The 16,932-nt window shown below is 38.8% G+C and overlaps 2 long non-coding RNA genes across 3 annotated transcripts in view; both read right to left on the bottom strand.

Moving 5' to 3' along the window:
* LOC134736991 (uncharacterized) overlaps positions 1-16,932 on the bottom strand; it is a 267,957-nt gene that overhangs the window by 64,537 nt on the left and 186,488 nt on the right. The gene's annotated exons all lie outside the window — the stretch shown is intronic.
* The window catches only part of LOC129484295 (uncharacterized), a 107,292-nt gene continuing 94,377 nt past the window's right edge, over positions 4,018-16,932 (bottom strand). Inside the window, exon 3 of the long non-coding RNA XR_008658405.1 lies at positions 4,018-4,035. This is a non-coding gene — a long non-coding RNA (uncharacterized lncRNA). The remainder of the gene's footprint in view (positions 4,036-16,932) is intronic.

Here is a 16,932-nt window from a genome sequence, read left to right as displayed (position 1 = left end):
GAAGGAGATCATCCTAGACCAGTTAGCTTAGGTGGTCCACCAACTGCCTGCAGAACTGTGTGGCTAATGCACAGACTCATGAGCAATAATACAACATTCGTTACTTTAAGCTACTACCTATTCGAGTGGTTTGTTACCTGGCAATAGATAACTGATAAACCTTGTTTGACAGTTGCATCATCCACCACCTCCTATAAGCATTATAAGATTTACTTTTTCAAAATGGTCATACACCAGATGAAATATCCCTTTACTATATTTGTTAGTGTATTTATATATTGCTTCCTCTCATTGTGTAAAGAATTTAAAGCAGTTTACAACTAGAATTCACAAAATACAATAATTATAAATAGAAACAGTAATTGAAAGGAGGTAATAAAAATAAGATGAGAAATATTAAGATCAAATGAAGAAGAGCACAGAAATGTTGGTCATAAAGAGCTATATAATTTATGTAATTTATCTTTAACTGTGTCTCTTAAGATCCCTGACAGTCAAATGAAAAGCAAGTTACATTTTTTTCAACATCAGGAAAAGATAAGCATACCAGTTCTTTAGTAGAAACAAAATGTTCCTTGTATTGAATTTTGATAGGCAATTTTTTTTTTTTTTTTTGAGATGGAGTCTTGCTCTATCACCCAGGCTGGAGTGCAGTGGCGCAATCTCAGCTCACTGCAAACTCGGCCTCCCGGGTTCGCACCATTTTCCTGCCTCAGCCTCCCAAGTAGCTGGGACTACGGGCACCCGCCACCGCGCCTGGCTAATTTTTTGTATTTTTAGTAGGGAGAGGATTTCACCGTGTTAGCCAGGATGGTCTCGATCTCCTGACCTCGTGATCCACCCGCCTCAGCCTCCTAAAGTGCTGGGATTACAGGCGTGAGCCACCGCGCCCGGACGGCTTTTTTTTTTTTTTTTTTTAAAGTGGATTCCTCTTATACAAGACAGGAAATGACATGGAAGACAGAATTTTCCTAAACCAATCTAACAGCTAGCTTTAGTATGTAGTAACCTTCTAGAAAAACCAGGAGCATCACATGAATACAGAATTTCATGGACGTAATTCTTCCAGAGGTTACTGAAGTTAATCCTGTTTTAAATTTTTCAGGACTGTCAAAATGTATGTTCTCTGCTGTGAAGCATGATAGCTTTTGGAATCAATAATCAAAAGAATCTTTGATCACTCAGTAAAGACTTTGGTTTCCTCTTTCAGGAAAAGCTCAATTTCAGTAGTTTTGTCACTGCAAAATGTGAATCTCTCGATAATGTGCCCAGTTCAAAAGTAGCAAAATTAGAACCTGAACTCAAGATCCTTCTGATCCCAAAGTTTATGACTTAAAAATAGATTCAATGGTGTTATCAGTGATTAAATAATTAATTGCTGGCTTAAATAAACCCAGTTCCTCATGGAAGATAATACACTTGTATTTTAATATGAGATTTCAACATCTTAAAGTCAAGATGTGCATAAGATGGGAATTTCTAGTGCTTCAGCCAATCTGAGAAGAATAGATGAGGGAGAAAAAAGAGAGAGGTTGAGATTTTCACTGAGATCTTCTGTCAGCCCTCTAATGGCAGCATTTGGATCTATGCAACCAGCATTCTGCATCTTCTCTGTCCAACACCACTCAACCAGTGGGGCAGGCCGACTTCTAGAACATGTATGTATCAGCAAATGCTATATCATAAACTGCTGGAGAGATGGAATTTGCCATTTTGGCCCCATTTGGATTACTGACCCACATTTAACTTACAAAATGAATAAAATGCTAGTATTTTGATTTCTCTGAAAATGGTTGTGCTACGTAGTCAAATATAACACTTAACTTTTGTGTGTGTGTGCCCTCGGTAAGAGTATAGTGGATTCACAAAGTCTCTGAGCTATACCTCTGGCCTGATTATTTAATAGCTAATAAATAATTACAAACCTAGAGACAAGATTTTCCAAGTACTTGAGGCCTCAGAATCCACCAGCTATTAATCACAACCAGCCCATTTTCTAATTATCATTTTGGAATGGGCTGTTTGCTCTAAATTTTTTTAATGACCATGGAAACCAGAGCCACACATACATTAGAAAAGAAATTTCTATGTCTGCCTTCATGCACTTTTCATAATGAAGACAACCAAGATGTGGTGCTAATTCTATTCTGAATACATTCATGTGTTCAGTCATCCACGGAAATGGGTCCTGTTGAAAGAAATGTCATTTGAACCAATAATTGACCCTTTCAAATACCAGCATGAAAATTGCTTATGACACAGTTAGAGCCTATGACCCCATGAATATCCATCAAGAAGTGGACCATTAATAAATTGTACTACATTAAGTACACTGTTTCTAATTGGATTGTTTGTTTTTATAACAGATAGCTGGTGTCATCAATGGGGAATTAGCTGATTATAACAATATTGTCCTTTCTGATGGAATAAAATTCAAAATAACAATGGGTTACTATTAATATAAGTTTATCATATACAAAACACAATATTAAGTATTTAATATGTTATCACTCATTCATCAAATATTTATAGAATTAATATATAGCATTTTTCTATGCTTTAAAATAAGGTCATAAACCAAATGCAGTGCTTACTCTTAAGAAGTGGAACTTACAGCTGCAAAGAGAGGCATTAAATAAGTAATTGTTACCTTACTTAATGCTCACAACAATACTGTGTTTATTTTCCCAATATTTACAGAAATAAGTAATACTTAGAAAAGTTAAATACCTCTCCTAAGGTCACTGTTGGTAAATACAGTTAGGATTTGAACCCAGAAGCTTCCGACTTTAATGATTTTGCTCTTAACTACATCATTAAATTGCTACTCTCTATGTATTTGTATCATTTACTAGATACTTCACTAACTTGGTTCTTTTACAAATTTTCTAAACACTTTTTCCCCTTTTCCTTAGCCCATTCATTCAACCCAGCCAGCATCAAATATGTGTTGCGTACATTCCAGGCACTGGGGATACCATATACTTCAATGAGTGCACTCAGTGGTAAACACTGTGCTAGGATTTATCCATTAGCACAGTGTTCATCAGTTCATTTGACTCCATCCCCAGGACACTTTTTGTTCCTCCTCTTACATTAAATGAAGGAATATCTTTCTATGTCGAAGTAACACCCAGTTTAGCTTGTATCGACATAACATGATTTAACAGATGCTTATGAATGAGTGCTAATGCCATTTAGCACATGCTTCTGGGACTTTCAACAATTAGGCAACATTTCTTTTCACGGTAATTTCTTTTAATCCATACTTGTTTTGAGTTCTGGATGACTTCAGGTGCTAAGGGAGAATACAAGTACTCTAGGATTCTTGGAGATTATCTATTTCATTATTCTCTGCCTTTCTAGTGTTGATTCATAGAGGTGGTTACTTGTTGAAAGAGCTCTCATAGAATTAAAGAGTTAGCTTTTTTTTTTTTTTTCAGAGTCTCACTCTGTCACCAGACTGGAGTACAGTGGTGTGATCTCAGCTCACTGCAACCACCACCTCCCAGGTTCAAGCTATTCTCCTGCCTCAGCCTCCCGAGTAGCTGGGACTACAGGCTTGTGCCACCATGTCCAGCTAACTTTTGTATTTTTAGTAGAGATGGGGTTTCACCATGTTGGCCAGGATGGTCTCGATCTCTTGACCTTGTGACATCCCAGCAGTTTCAAAACTTGGCTATGGATTATAATAACCTATGGAGATCATTAAAAACAGACACCTGGGTATAGCTCAATGGACCAGACCAGAGAGCCAAGAAACAGATCTGTGCATGTATGGTAAAGAAAAAAAAGGGATATATTAAGTTTCATCAAATTAAAAATACTTACTCTTTGAAAGACATTATATTAGTTTGCTAGGGCTGCCATAACAAGATATTATAGACTGGGTGACTTAGGCAACAAAAATTCATTTTCTCACAGTTCTGGAGGTTAGAAGTCCAAGAACAAGGTATTAGCATGCTGGTTTCTCCTGAGACCTCTCTCTGGCTTGCAAATGGATCCTTCTCAGTATGTCCTCACATGGTCTTTCCTCTGTGAACATGAATGCCTGTGTGTTCACATTCTTCTTTTCATGAGTCATCAATCCGATGGAATTAGTGCCTACCTTATGGCCTCATTTTAACTTAAGCACTTTTTTAAAGGTCCTATCTCCAAATATGGTCACATTCTAAAGTCCTGGGAGTCAGGGCTTCAACACAGTAATTTTGGAGGGATGACACGATTCATCCCATAACAGAAAGTATTAAGAAAATTTAAAAGGCAAATACTGACTGGGATAAAACATTAATAGTACATGTATCTCACAAAGGATTTGTATCCAGAATATATAAAGAACTTTAAAAACTCAATAACTGACCGGGTGTGGTGGCTCACGCCTGTAATCCCAGCACTTTGGGAGGCCGAGGCGGGCGGATCACAAGGTCAGGAGTTTGAGACCAGCCTGGCCAACATGGTGAAACCCCATCTCTACTAAAAATACAAAAATTAGCTGGGCATGGTGGTGCGTGCCTGTAATCCCAGCTACTCAGGAGGCTGAGGCAGGAGAATTGCTTGAACCCAGGAGGCAGAAGTTACAGTGAGCCGAGATCGCACCACTGCATTCTGCCTGGGCGACACAGCAAGACTCTGTCTCAGGAAAAAAAAAAAAAAATCTCAATAACAAGAAGACAAGTTAATAAAATGGGCAAAAAATTGAACAGACATATCACAAAAAAAGATATACAAATGGCCAATAATGGCACAAAAATATATTCAGCATCATTAGCCATAAAGAAAACAAAAATTCAAACTACAATGAGATTCCACTACATACTTCATCAAATGGCTAAAATTCAAAAAGACCAACAAGGTCGAGTATCAGCAAAAATGTGGAGCAACTGGAATTTTCACACACTGCTTGTGGGAACTTTAAACTGGCACAATGACTTTGGAAAACAATTTGGCAATTTCGTATGAAGTTAAATAGATACCATACAGGGGGACAATTTCAGCCCTAGGTATTTATCCAAGTAAAATGAAAATGTCCACACAAATACTTGTATATAAATGTCCATAGCAGCCTTATTCATAATAGTCAAAAATTTAAAACCACCCATCCACCCATATACCCACCAACAAGTAAATGGATAAACAAACTGTAAAATATACAGACAACAGAATACTACACATAAATAAAAAGAATAAACAACTTGTATACCTGGGAACACAGATGAATCTCAAAATCATTATGCTTAAGGAAAGAAACCAGACACAAAGAGTTCACACTGTAGATTCCATAGATCATATTCTAGAGCCACAAAAACTAATTTACAATGACAAAAAGCATACCAGTGGTGGTCTGGACCTGAGAGGGGAACAACTGACTACAACAACATTTTTGTAACTTCCAAGGAAGTTTTTGGAGTTATATAAATATTGTACATCTTGATTTCAGTGAGTATATGGGTATATACATTTGTCAAAATTCATCAAACTTTGCACTTGAATGGGTGCTCTTAAAGTATGTTAATTATAACTCACAGATTTCTGGATCTAAATTCAGATCTACTAAATCAGAATTTTTGGGAAAAGGGCCTAGGAATGAGTTTGCTTGTTTGTTTATAAGAATCCCTTCCACAGGAGATTCTGATATAGTTGTGTGTAGGGGTGATAATATGGTCCAACCAGTGCAGGCATCCCTGTACCACGCTGCCCTCAGATGGCCATGCGACTTCTGCTCGGTGCCCACCACACCTCTACTCCCTCTCCTCTCTAGCTGGAGCTCACTCTCTTGTGTGGTAGCCAATTCTATTTTAGAACAGCTCTTTTTCTCACTATGGCATGCACCTAATCCTTGGTCATGTGACTGCTAAAGCAGTAGATTTCTATGGCCCTTTGCTTTTCTCTGTTGCCTCTCCTCTGACAATTCAGGGCTGCTTTAGGAGTAGATAAAAAACAAGGGGTCCAACCAAAGTGAATACAACACCTCTTATATGTTTACACTAATGTATCCAATTAGCATGCACTGACTCACCATTTCCATGTCAATGGGCTAGATGCTGGAGACGGAATAAAGAATAATATTTATAAAGATGTCCCCAGTTCAGGACATGTGCTGGATGTAGGACATCTACATGTGAGGGGGTGATTTTAGAGAAAAACAAGTAGATAAAGACATGTAATCACTTTCAGCTGGGCTTAATGCCCATGAGCATTTCGTTTCTGTCCATGGCCAAAATTAGGGCTCTAAGCTCTTTATATTGAAGGCATCAAAAGATATCTTTACAGGCTAGAATGCAATCACTTATACAGTCTCATTGGCTCTAGTGTCTATTTTTACCATTCTCTCCTCTTTTCCCCCAGATGTTCTCAATGATCTTGGTGGTCTCTGTCCCACAGGAGCACCCTACTTAGACCTGCTTTTTCCCCTTGAACCACAGTCTGAATCAAAGTCCCAGGCCCCACTGGCTGGTAAAGCAAAGTCAACTTGACAACAGTACTGTGAGAAAGTGAACAATGCTTCTATAGAGGTAGAAGCAAATTATTCCGGGAGCACTGAGCCAGATTACTTCAGTTTACAAATTATGTTTCACATATATTATCTCATCTGAGCTGACCTGGGACTGATAACAATAGTTGTCACCATTTATTGAATTCCTACCATGTCTAGATAAGATGTTGTGCTAAGTGTGTTGAACTTTTTAAACCTCATTTGATTCTTACCACAAATTGTATGATGTATGTAGTATGTTATTCTCATTTTACAGATGTGGAAACTGAGGCTGAGAGAGATTAAGTAACTTTTCCAAGGTTAAATAACCAAGAAGTGACAAAACTGGGATTTGGATGCAGTTATACATGACTTCAAGGCCTATAATCTTAATTACTACTGTCATTAATGACCTTAGTTTAATAATACCCTGTTTTCAAAAATAATAGGTTTTTATTTTCCTTTCCATGTTGATCCTAAAGTGGTTTACAGAACCCCAGGAGGAATTATTTAGGGAGGACTCAACTAAATTAAGATCATGATATAATCTCAGATCCCCCTAAAAATTCATTAATGTAAAGGTACTTGGTATCTCCAGGTAATTCTCTTCACTGTACTATTCACTAAGCATGACCTTCTCCTGCCCTTCAGGCCTCGTCTCCTTCTTCTATGTTCCAAACATCCAACCCTGCATTGCAACCCATTACAGGATATCTTCCCTGTGTGAAGGATAATAAAGAGTTAATCAAAGATTCCTTAAAATGAGAAGTCCAACTTCCACTAGCTCCATGGCCAAGCACAATCTCCACAATCACCGTGATACCCAGCAGGGTAGCAGCCTTGCAAGATCTTTGGTTCATGGGAAGAGGGCCTCCTTTCTATGTTTCATGTTCCAACAAGATGGACCTCCATCAGAGTTAGACTCCTGGTCCTGGCCTCTCTCTGCCTACCTGCACTTTCTCTAGGAGGGAAGTAAATGTTTGATTTGGAACTGTACTGTATGTGGCTTAGCCCCTTTTAGGATCTTCTTGGCATCTGACTGCCTGGAAGAAACATGCATTTTGATCTGCTGTCTGGGTCATGAATAGGTATATTGGAGTAGGCCCTGCCCCTATATAGGCACAAGATTAGGCCTGTGATTTTCCAGTTTTGTCCTTGACTAGGTAGGTAAGATGACTTCTTGGGAATATATTAATAAGGCCATTTTTGCCACACACATAAGCTACTTATTTCAATTTAAGATACTTGTGTGGCATGTAATTTATAAAAGATCAATATCCTCTATTAAGAGATTTCTACAACTTTAACTGATAAATCTTCAAATCTCAGTAGCATAACATGAAAGCAACTAATTTCTTGCTCATGCAAATTCCAGTCTCTGCTTGGGAAGGCTTCCCTTAACTCAGTAATACTCCGGGTTGCAGAGGCTCTGCTATCTTTAACACTTGGCTTCCAAGATCTCCCTAATCTATAGTAGCTAACTAGCAGATGGGAGAAGAGAAAGGGTAGCAGATCACAGAGGAGGCTTTTCTTGGACAGGCCTGAAAGTTGGCATGCCTCACTTCTTCTCACATTCCATTATCAGAAGCTAGTCACAAAACCTCACCTAGCTGCAAAGGAGGATGGAAACAGTCTAGTTTCATGCCCAGAAGGGAAGAGGAATAGGTTTGATGAACAATTAGCCACTCTGTACTACATATCCAGAATATATAAAGAAATCCTTACAGACAAATAAGAAAAAGCCAACAATAACCTAATAAAAAGTAGGTAAAAGACAAGAATAGGCATTTCACATGAAACGCAAATAGCCAACAAATATATCCAGAGATGTTAACTCTGTTAGTATACAGAGAAATGGAAATTAAAGCCACATTGAGATATCATTTTATACCCAACAGATTGGCAAGATGTAAAGACTCTTATAATGTCAATCATTGGCCAGGATGCTCAGTGTAGCCGACACTACCAGTGCCTGGCCATCTTCTTTGGCTCACCCTAGATGTCTCCTGCCATCAGTATTCATGTGCAGGCTTACAGAAACAATTCTCATCCAACAAGGGATAGGATACGGTGATTAAACATGCCAGCTTCCTTAAAGGATCCCCAGAGAGAATGAGCCTCAATTGGCTATACACAGTATTAATCATCCATATAACTTTTCCTATAACTTGTATGGACTTTCCTCTCTTCTTTAGCTCTGCTGTCCGCAGTGCTTTCTGAGTTCACCCTCCAGAAAAACCTATTTGTACCCAAATTCTTTTCTCTGGATCTGCACTTGGGGGAAGACAAACTAAGACTGCATAACAGGAATTCTCGCTCTTCTCACTGCTGATGGGAGTGTAAATCTGTAGAAAACCTTTTTTTTAAAAAAAAAAAAAAACAATTTGTTATTACTTAGTGAACTTGAAAAAACTAGCTCAGAAATTTTATTCTACGTATATTCCCAAGAGCATTTTTGCACTAATATACCAGAAAACATGTATAAGGTTTCACAACAGCATTATTTGTACTAGCAAAAATCAGAGTGAACTACATAGCAGGTATCATGCTGGGATTCTAGATATAACAAGGAGTTTGTGGGATTTCTAAATGTTTAGAAATCCAACCTGAAATTCAACCCTTTGCCTCCATAAAGAAGACCTCATTTTCTTTTTATTCACTCATTTCTTCATTCCCTCAACAAATGCTGAGTGTTTTCTGGGAGCCAGGGAGCTCTGTAGGTGAATAAATCAAAGGCTCCTCAAGGAACCCAGAATCTAGTAATGGTCAGATGGAGAGCAGTGGATAAAGTAACCAGGCTGAGTGCTGGCGTAAGGTCAGACATGGGAGTTGTGTAATTTGGAGTTTAGGAGTGAAAATTCTGCATCAAATAGATTTAGGTTTGAACTCATCTCAGCATCTCCTTGGTAATTTTGTCTCCTTGAGTGCAATCTTAGCCTCTCTGAGCAGCAATTTCCTATGAAATGTGTTAACAATCGTACAACATAAGGACTAGGCAGCTAATGAATATAAGTCCTTAGCATGGGCTTAAACATTGTACACATTTAATAAATGCTGACTACTTCTGGGGAACAGGCCAAGATAGTGATGAGGGGGAATTGTCAGGGGAATGAAGAAAGGCCTTAACAACATACACCCCCCAAAATGATGGCTATTCAAGGACATAAGTGAGTAAAATTGGGAATGAGAGCTCAACTTCCTAATAATTAGACTTTGGGGTTAAGATTATCAGTTGGTTTGGGGAAAATAACTCTCAACATGTGAAGTTTTAATAAACCTATGGTATTTTTTCTATCATAAGCAGCTTTTGATGACTGTTAAAAATATTAACGTCTAAAATGTTTTGCCCTTTTTATGTTAATACAATCTTCTGGGTGGAATTTTATTTTTCCATTTTTACAGTTTTTCATTGTCTATTTATTTTTCCATTTTCATTTTGGGTGATGTTTTTTGGTTAAAAGTCTTCATGATAATGCAGTCCCTCTTAGCACCTATATTAAACATTTACTATCTGCCTGGGTCACAGTTAGCCCAGGATTGAGCCAAAGTGTGTTCTTTCCCTAGTTACCCAGACAAACTATTCATTTCAACTACTCCACACAAAATCAAATTCCATCTATCACATCTTTCCATTCCCTTCTTTGGCTTTGTCAATAATGTATACATGTTATAAATTTAGCTGGGAAACTACTTTATTTAAACCTTCTTAAGGGTAAATATTGAGAATTGCGTATAGAGTAAGATCAAGCCATGTACACACCATGGATTCAAACTGCAGCCCCACAGAATCTATCTCTATATGTCTTGGAGTCACTACCGAATTGTTACCCAGTGCTGTTTTCTTAATGCTAAGAAACCTTAAGGTTTTCATCTCTTCTCTACAGTCTGTCACCCAAACCCCTCCCCAAAGCTTTTTCAAGTTTCTAGCATCCCACAGTCATGCTCCCATATCCAAACCTGCATGTAGCAATCTTGAAGGTTATTTGGTACACTTAATCATCTGGCTTCATCACTGCCATGAATACTGCTCGAACTGGGGTAGTTAATAACCACTCAGGGTCTTTAACTTGTTCATACTGGCCATAGTCTTTTTATTCTGAAATTTTATACTTAACATGCTGAGTGTCAGGACCGGAATTGGAGAACAAAATGAATGAGATTCTGATTCCCTCTGACATACCTGCCCAGAGGGTCTGTCTTCTGTCTTTGAAAGTCTATTTTTGAAAGTTCTGGCTATCTCCTTTGTATACCCTGTTCTAGCCTGGTTGAGGATGCTTCAAACTCACTTAGCATATTTGCACCTTTCCTTTCTTCTTGTCTAAAATTATGTCTTGCAAGCTAACACAAAGGTGACTATGTCAGAACTCCTTCCCTCTAGGAGTTAACCCTCTGGTAACAGACAAGGAAACACATGGTGATGATACTGTGCCATCAAGACCATATCACAGAGCGCTGTAGAATGACAAAAGGAAAGTGTGGAGAACTTCTTAGTGGGTATGATGCCCAAAATGTCTTTTGTATGACAAGTGAGCTCACAAAGAGAAGCCAGGTCGTTGGGAAAAGCCATGGCAGCCCTCCCCTCCTCCACGAGAAATATCCTGGCATTCATTCTCTGGGTGTTACCTAATTCAGTGCATGCTCACCCTCAGAGTTTTGTCAGCTAGAACCTCAGTTTCCAAGGTGTTGACAAGCTACTAAAAACAGTGAAACACGCACTAGAAATGTTTCTTTAAGTTTTACAAAACATTCCAGATGAATTTCTGGTAATGCTGATAGTGACTGCCAATTAGTCCATGAATCACAACTATTACTCCTGGCACCTTGGCAGTGAGGATATTTCTGGGCCAGAGCTGGATAATCTCTTCAGCCCATTTGTAATAATGGAGGAGTCAAGGAACCACTGAAGTTCACTAAAGCCACAGGAGCATTACATGAACTGTTGAGGTAAATGACCCTCTGTGAATTCAGATAGAATTGAAAGTAAGGACGACGTGTACATATGGTTACCAAAATATTAGTATTGTTACTATTCGAAGTTAGATTGGAACATGTATGTGTGTGGCACAAAATGGTATTAATACTGCACCCAAAAAGTCACCTATTACATCAGTCTTACTGAGAAATCACAGCCTACTCTACAAGGGCAGAGCCTACCCCAGTAAATCTATTCATGGCCCAGACAGCAGATCAGAATGTATTCTTTCCTGGTGGACAGACACCAAGAAGATCCTAGAGGGGGCTAAGCCACATTCAATGCAGATTCAAATTGAGAAGTCACTCTTCCTCCCAGGATCAGAGTGGGCCAGGGCTAGGAGTCTAACTCATAAGATTTGTTGCCTACATATTTATTTATCTGTCATAAATGTAAAGTGCTCAGACAAAGCAGCTCTTCCTTAATCTCCTTTTTATTTCCAGTGCTCAGCTCTGTGCCTGACACATAGTAGACACAAAATACTTAATCATTGAATTAATTAATTTCAGAACCTAAAATTTCCAATTCTAGAAATGTTAATATTCTACTACTTCCCCCAATTATGTTGCCTTGATGCTACTATTTCATCCTACTCTTCATTTCTTCTTCTCACCCTACTCAGGATTCTGAATCCATCCTTCTTAGAATATTTCCTCTTCACCCTCACATAATTTATAAACCTATTATTATGTGCTTTAGTCTTAGAACAACATTAGCCTTAGAAAATAGTGATAATGGAATTCTAATAGGAAAAAAATGAAAACAATTACTGAGAGGGCTTATAGTTTGTATCTTTGTGCTTCTTTCTGAAAAGAAAAGAGAGGGAGGTATGGGAGGTAAAAGAGGCTGGCCTTTGAGGTATGTGAGGGGACAGAGCTCTTGGAGAGATTGGAATACCCATCATACTAATTACAGGGGCAGAATACCCCAGCTGTTGCATGCAGGGACCCTACATCCAGACTGCCTACGTCAAAATTCTCAGTCTTCCACTTACTAGTTGTGACCCTGGGCAATTTTTTTAAACTTTCTGTGACTCAGTTTCCTTACCTTTAAAATAAAGGTAATAAAAAGAATTTCACATGGTTGTTGTGAGAGTAAGTATATATAAATGCTTAGATTAGCATCCAATACACAATAAGCACTATGTAGGTGACAGCTATTAATATTACTTAAGGGTAGTTCCCAGGAAATTTAGGGAGTAAATAGAATGAATAATATGGATATGGAACTAGGTATAGTGTGTACAAGGAGTCACTTCAAAGACACACAAGTTGTCCTAGCATGCCAAATGTTTGGCATCTATGTTCTCACTACCCTCACCTATGTCTATGATAGTCATTTCATATCAACTATGGAATTAACTCTCTCTGAGCCTAGACACAGCTTCATAATTTTACTTTCAATACTATCCCAGGCAGCTACTTCCAATCAAAGCCAAAAAATATGATGAAAACTATTTACTGTCCCTATCGGAGGCCAACTACAGGGTCAGTCATCAGGGAGGTAACTATAATCTGACTTTGGGTTAAGACTCTTGGAGGCCAGATGCAGACCAAATGGGCTACCTGGTCAAGGGGACTTTCTATTTATAACCCAATCCCAGTGAAGTTCCATCACTAATAAGAAGTCAAATCATATTCTCAAGCAAGTAACAAGGGAAACTTCCGTAAGGATTACATGACAGTGACACCAAGACTCAAGTGCCTACTCTTCTGAATAAGCATGCATGAGTAGTTCTTGAAAACAAGAAACAGTGAAAGTGCCTAATAGGCTACATCACTTGGTTACTTAGCTCACTTTCCAGTCCTGGGGCCAGATCCTCAAGGTTTTCTTTTCAAAAATTCTACCGCCCTTAATGTTCTCACTTAACTGGTCTTCTCAAAAATGTCTATTTAGAGGAGAACAGATCCAGAGCGTTGATGGAAATTAGGGAGGTCATTAAGATTGCTTGGGCAGATTAAATTGGGTGTGTTGGAGATTTGAACCTCTCTTTTTAGGACTAAAAGGAACTACAGCTGCCTTTGTCAAGTTGGACAGCCTTATGTATTAAAGTGTTCATCTGTTCTGTGTCTGCTTTTCCACATCTAGACCACATGGTAGAATAAACATATATTGTAACCAAGCTCTAAACCCAAGGACGAAAGCCCATCATCCTGAAGACTCAAGGAAACTAAATGTTCCCCAAAAGTTTCCACTTAATTCCTATCCCTGGGGTGAACTATGCATCTGGAGGCATTGACACAGGAGGGGAAATCTGACCCTAGAATCTAATGGGAAATGAGTGGTATTCTTTTCATCCTTAAGCATTGCAATGGGCTGACTGTGCACATCATCTTACATTTCTCTTAGCTTATATATCCTTCTCACTGCTGACTCATTTTCTGAATTAATGCCCACCAGACATCACCATGGGATACCCCAAAGGAGCAAGGGATGAGAACTCTTCCTTCAGATGCTCCAATTTGGGAAACTTCCAATTACCAGCTCATCCCGTTGTTCAACAACATTTGCAAGTGATCACCTCTAGAGGGAGCTAACCCCACTGTCTTATTTCTTAATGTAGTAGGCAAGGAATTGTTAAATATGGAAATTTTTCAGTATCCAAGATTTGATAAATTACTGGGCATTACTATCTGTCTCTACACTAGCCCTATAATGATGCCCGAGGGCAGTGATGTGGGAAGGCAATTCATCCATGAAGGCAAAGGAGGAAGCTACTTGCAAAGAAGAAAGGCTTGTAATTTTCCTCAGCTCATAAACACCAACTGTAGGAAAAAATAATGGCTGCACTTTGCTTTCCTAAATTGTTCTTCAAAGGGATACTGTTTTCCTCTTCAAAGTTCCCTTTTCTTAATCTTAGTATATGTAATTGCACCTTAAAAAAACATTCGCAGTTATGGTGGTAGAAAAGGAAGGCCATAAAGAGCAAAGAGGGGATTGCACAGTCTGATTTGACCTTCAGAATTTATCAATCTTGTAAGACACTTTCAACTTCACACTGAAGTTTCCTCTGAGATGCAGACATTTGGGCTGGTGGGCTCTAACCAATGCAAGGCTAGGAAACAGCTATATGGAATCTGCAACTCTTAGATATTTTGTTAAGACTTGGCTGGTTCTCTGCAATATTTTCATGTTTTCACATAATACTTGGCTAAAAAGAATAGTAATTAATGAGCACCAATAGAATCAGGTAGAAAAAGTATAGCTTCAGGCTGACAGCTGACATGCAAACCACTGTTCTCTGCAGGTAAATGGGGCGCCCAAATTACAGCCTGGGAAGGAGAGAAACAAGGAGGTGATACTGCCAGCCTGCTGCAGCTCTGAAATCCCAGAGGCATCTGGGTTGATACTGTACAGCAATGCCAGAAGGAGTGCGTGGGGATGGCAGAGAGGCTCCTGGAGGCCCAAACCTTCAATGAAAGGAACTGAGTTGTTTTACAGTTTCCAAGGCAGGATAAATAGCCAGAATAGAAATAACCTCCTTTACCTCTTCTCAAACACCTCCACCCTCAACTGTACAGGGCTTATCAGGCTGAAGACTTGGGGCCTCAGCCTATGCTAAAAAGGAACCCCTTGTGTCCTAATTAGTGAACTGAACAAGCTTAAAGGATGACTGGGATCAGGGGATTAAAAGAAAAGAGTGGCTAAGGGACTGTATTTCACCTGCCATCACCCTGAGGCCAAAAAACGTATTAGGAAGAAAAGACATTGGAACTAAAGCAAATCCAAAATGGTATGTCTCAGCCCAAAAATATCTTGTGAAAACTGCAGTGACCTCTAAACAAAAATTGAAAACCATATAAGATGATAAGATTCTTAGCTGGGATCCTGGGAGAGTCACACTTGCATCACAACAATGACCTCCCAGCCAGGGTCACTGCCACTAGTCACCCTTCTCTGAGTCCATCCTGCATAATGGCGGCAAAATCATCTTACAGAATTTTACCTTGATCATATTATTATCCCTGCTCAGGAAAAGTAAGATGTATACTTGCTGTAACTCCTAGAAAGTTAGCTCCATCTATGTAGCTGTCCTTAGTCCTCAACATAGAACCAAGCTCAGGTCAGGATATGTTCCCTTAATCTTGGACCAGGAAGTCATAAGGAGGCCCAACCAGAGCAGTAAGAACATGTGCTTCAGGGTCCAAGAGACTTGCTTCCAGTGCCAGGTCTGCATTTGACCACTGGCAGATTGTGTTCGCATTTTCCCTGCCCCATCAAATTTAATTTTCCCAGCCCCATCTGTAAAACAGCTATAATACCAAACCTCACAGTAGCTGTCATGAGAAAATGACAAACTGTGCCTAAAATGCCCAGAATTATACAACCTGGCACTTGCTGAAAATTCGTTGACAAGATTTTTTGCTTATTAATCATAATGTTTTCCAAATAGTCTGTGATTTGCTCTTTGTGCTTTGATGTTTAAAAATTAATTTTTAAAAAGGAGGCAATTGTATTACCCTATTAAAACTAGGGAACAGCAAAAATGTGTCTTGGAAAAACAGGCCAGATTCTGATGAGGGAGGATAAGGCTTAGAGAAGTTCTAAGGGCAGGTTACAGCTATATTTGTTAGCTGATTTCTTTTTGTTTGCAAATTCAGCACACAAAATCTTCCTAGCTGTCCTCTGCCTTTTCTATGGCATCCTAAACCATTCTAGGACCTCAAATGACTATAGTAATAGCAGCACTACAAGAGGGCTAAAATAGAAGGCAGGAGCCTCAACACACACAAAAGCTTACTCCACAGAAAGTTCTGATATTGAAATACCACTGTGTTGGGTCCATAGTTCTTGCTTATACAGTTCATATTTTCTTTAAACTGTCATACAACGTGACTAGGTTGACAGCATACAGCTGGTTTTACACCTTTGAAGTTCTTCATTAGAAGCCATATTTCACATGAACACAGCTTAGAGCCATATTGTGAAGATACCATGTGAGCTGTGCATGAGGCTGTGTGGAGAGCTTTGCCAAGCATGATATTCTGTGTTCTGTGTTTCTGCATGCTTTGTATCCTAGAAGCTAAACTCCCATGTGGCTGTTCCAGTTTCTTCAAGGGATGAAGTTAAGTTTCCATCTTTAAAAAAAAAGCAATTCATAAAGGAAATGAATTTGAAAAGGAGATTACACGGTGGTCATCATCTTGACACCCAATTTCAAATGTCTATTAATCTCCAGGGCATAAAAGACACAGAAAATATCTTCAGGGTATAATAAACGCAGAAATGATAACATCTAAAGAATAGAAGAGAGCAAACATAGGATCAGAACAAGAGACTATTTTAAGAAAACAGAAGATGACTGATAAGTGGAAATGGTAGATTTGTTCTATTGAAAAATACCAGTATATTCTGGAAATAACAGGAGAAGAAATAATGAAGAAGTTTCATTACTATACGTTTTCAGAAGCAAAGCAGCACAATCCAAAAGAACTCTCCTCTTAACTTTGTATATAATATAGAACAGTAAATGACTGCTGCAAAGGAA

Source organism: Symphalangus syndactylus, chromosome 6, assembly GCF_028878055.3.
Source record: "Symphalangus syndactylus isolate Jambi chromosome 6, NHGRI_mSymSyn1-v2.1_pri, whole genome shotgun sequence".
NCBI lineage: Eukaryota > Metazoa > Chordata > Mammalia > Primates > Hylobatidae > Symphalangus > Symphalangus syndactylus.
The sequence above is the reverse complement of the archived record's forward strand: the minus strand, read 5'-3'. Positions and strand labels throughout refer to the sequence as shown.